The 3,833-nt window shown below is 37.7% G+C and overlaps 1 non-coding gene across 1 annotated transcript; it reads right to left on the reverse strand.

The window, feature by feature from the left end:
- Positions 1-2,943: 2,943 nt before the first annotated feature.
- On the reverse strand, positions 2,944-3,050 carry LOC148865421 (small nucleolar RNA R71). The gene has a single exon (XR_016112080.1). It is a non-coding gene; the product is annotated as a small nucleolar RNA R71 (small nucleolar RNA).
- Positions 3,051-3,833: the final 783 nt, after the last annotated feature.

A 3,833-nucleotide genomic window follows, 5' to 3' on the forward strand; every position in this document is an offset into this window, starting at 1 on the left:
CTTGGCCCGATGGTGGGGCCATGACATATCGGGGAAGGGCTCAGTCACCATGAACAATTGCAACCCACCAAGAAGGGCACATAAATAGACCAAATGAATGGATCTACGAACCTCTGCATGCTTAAAACCAGCCAAAGGAAAATGGGTAGTGCTAGGGAATGCCAAGCCGTGATGATGCATCCAGAAAATGTCCTGATCTCCTGACCTCAGAAAATGGGTAATGTCTGAATTGCTTGAGAAAGAATTCAGGCACTCTTAATTCTATTTGGCTGAACTGTTCTTGATTCTTGGAAGTTCTAGAGTGCTTCAGAAAGACTCTAGGATTCATATCTACAAATCAAGAACTGAATTGAGTGAAAGATTAGAGATAACTTGCACAATTCGGTTGGTGTTCATTCAGCAGAAATGATGCCCTAGAATTGCTAGATCTTAATGCATGCATGGGGATTAGATTCTTGATAGAGATATAAGAATCATCACTTATGCATAGAGTGAACATGCGCTTGAGAGAGGTTGTTCATTGCCTTGGGGGTTTCACCAAACCAATGTGGAATTCTAATCTATTTGAATGACGTAGAGAACTAATTGCTAAATCAATTCTATGCATATTTAGCTCGTTTTCTCAACTTGCATGCAAGGTGTTTGATCCAATTCCTTAGAGATAGTTTTGTAGTTAGGATTTCAGATTTGCATTAGATTTACAACTCGGCTAATCAGATAAGAGTAGGCTGATATACTACTAGTAGTTGCTACAAAAGTCCCCGTGGGAAGTGATACTCTATTCATCACTTTATTACTTGAGCGGCCAGTGCACTTGCTAGTGTAGAAAATACGCATCAAGTTTTTGGCACTGTTGCCGAGGACTTATTGCCGCAATATTAGAAACTATTAGCCACTGTTAATCTAATTTCTAACTCTGCACATTGTAGTTCAGATTGGTATGCATTAACCTCTATTGCTGATTTAGGTCATTTTCTTTCTTATAGCTGATTGTCTCTAACATAGGTTGTTGTTCTAGTTTAGTAGTGTAGCTGATCTTTAGTCTATACAGTACAGTTCAGATCTGCACACATTAACCTACATTACTGAATTAGGTGATTTATTTCTTCTTGTCGAATGCTTATTAGTTTAAGGTGTTATTCTTGTTTATGTAGAATGTAGCTTCTTGATTCTATAGGTTACTTTGCTGACTGGGTAGATTTCATATCTGTATTTTGTAGGATGAATTTTATAGCTTGCTGTTATAGAATTCATTTTTGATTTGATAGATTTTTTATTTATAGTAGGATTCAGATTTGTATATAGTAACATTCATTACTGATATCAATAGTTTTCTTCCCTATTGCCGATTTGCTTAGTTTTTGGTTGTTGTTCTTGGTAGTGTAGCAGAATTTTAGGTATGTATATGTTATAAAAAAATGTGTAGTTCAGATATGTATACATTAACTGTCATTTCTGAAATTAGAAATCAAATCTGTGCACACATAAAAAAGAATAGCTGATTCTTGTTTTCGGTTGAGTGTAGTTTCTTGATGCTATAAGTGACTTTTCTGATTTGATAGAATTCAGATATGTATTTTGTAGGAAAAATGCAATAGGTTGTTGTTATAGATTTCAGATCTGCATACCTTAATTGCTGATATTCAGATCTGTGTACATTGATCTCCATTACTGAAATCAGAATTTTTCTTTCTTCTTGCCAATTGTCTCTATCTTAGGCTGCTATTCTTGTTTTAGAAGTGTGCAATCTGCTTGAGTTGATAGGCTACTTCTCTTATTTCAAGCTTGTATATCAGATTTCAGATCTGTTCAGATTAGATTTCAGTAGTGTTCTTTTTCTTGAGATTTCTCTTTTAGGTAGATTGTTGTTCTCTGTGTTTTGTAGATAGTAGCTTTCTTAGTATCTAACAGTCCCTCTTTCTTAGGTTGCTGAATTGCTTGATAGCTTACATTGTTGTTATAGATTTCAATAGGTTGTTGTTATAAATTTGGTAGTGTGCAGTTCTTTTTTATTTGATATGGTATGATTTGGTAATTTCGGTAATGTAGCTGATTTTTAGTTATGTATATTCCATGAAAATAGTACAGTTCAGATCTATGCACATTTACCTTCATGGCTGAAATCAGAAATCCTCTTTCTTCTGGCCGACTGTATATATATTAGGCTGCTAGTCTTGTCCAATCTTGTATATCAGCTCGATAGGGTGCAGTTTTCTTGATTTGAGAGGGTACTTCTCTGATTTCAATCATGTATATTAGATTTCAGATCTGTCTATATTCAGCTTGCTGATTGTTCTTGTGCTTGAAGCTTTTCATTTTAGATATCATTCAATCTTTGCCTAAGAGCATACAGTAGTGGTTAATAGTACTTCTTTAGTAGGATTGTTGATTGTTTGATTATTTACATTTCTGATTGGTGTACATTAGTCTTTTTATTGCTTTGACTTGTGCAGTTTATGACAAGCAAACCTGAACCAGAGGAAGTCCCTTATGATCCAGAGATTGAAAGAACCCTCTGCATCCACCTAAGAGCTGCTAGACAAGTTAGAGCTGAAAATAAAGAGATGGCCGAACCAAGGACTATGATGGACTATGCCAAACCAACCCTTACTGGGGCTACTTCAAGCATTGTAAGACCAGCCATAGCTGCTAATAATTTTGAGATCAAACCAACCATAATTCAGATGATAAAAACACAGTTCAATTTTGTGGAATGGCTCATGAAGATCCAAACTCTTACATAGCCAATTTCTTGGAGATTTGTGACACTTTCAAGCATACAATGGGGTGAGTGATGATGTTGTTAGGCTGAGGTTATTCCCATTTTCATTGAAAGACAAGGCCAAGGCTTGGTTGAATTCGTTGTCAGTTAGATCTATAGCCACTTGGGATGATATGGCTAGCCGATTCCTCTCCAAATACTTTCCTCCATCCAAGACAGCAAAGATGAGAAATGACATCACCACTTTCTTCCAACAAAATGGAGAATCTATATATGAGTCATGGGAGTGTTATAATGAGTTGTTAAGGAAGGTCCCTCATCATGGACTTCCTATATGGCTACAAGTGGAAACCTTCTACAATGGTCTAACCAAAGCCAACAAGACCATCCTAGATGCGGTAGCTAGGGGCTCCATCAACAATAAGACCCCTGAAGTGGCCCATGCACTTATAGAGGAGTTGGCTGCCAATAATTACCAATGGCATTCAGAGAGAGCACAAGTGAGGAAGCAGTTTGGTCTTCACAATTTGGACACATATACAACTCTATTTGCGCAAATAGGTGCACTTAGCAAGAAAATTGATGAGATGCAGATGGTAGCCATGCACGTGCAGTCCATGACATGTGATTGGTGTGGGGGAGGCCACATCAGCGCTAAATGCCAAGTTGGCAATCAGTTTAGGCAGTCTACAGAACATGTTGACTTTGTTGGCAACTTTGCAAGGCAGCAAGTAAATCAGTACCACCATGCATTTAACCCTAGATGGAAGGGCTACCCGAATCAGTCATGGCCAAATCAACATGGGCCGAAGCCCTTCCCCCAAAATTTCCATCAGTTGGAAAAGAAATCTAACCTAAAAGAGCTGATGACCAAGTTTATTGCTAGTACAGAAACAAGATTTCAGAACCAAGAGGCTTAAATAAAGAACTTGGAAAATCAAGTTGGGCAGTTGGCGCAAATGATTTCAGCAAGAATACCGGGAACTCTACCAAACAATACAGAAGTGAATCCATGAGAACAAGTGCAAGCTATCACTTTAAGAAGTGGTAAGAAGCTGCCAGAAGTAGAGAAGAAAGCAAGGGCTGAAAACAAGGCAGATGCAACCCTTGA

This window comes from Nelumbo lutea, chromosome 3, assembly GCF_056320005.1.
Source record: "Nelumbo lutea isolate HS-2025 chromosome 3, American lotus-T2T, whole genome shotgun sequence".
In the NCBI taxonomy this organism is placed as follows: Eukaryota; Viridiplantae; Streptophyta; class Magnoliopsida; order Proteales; family Nelumbonaceae; genus Nelumbo; species Nelumbo lutea.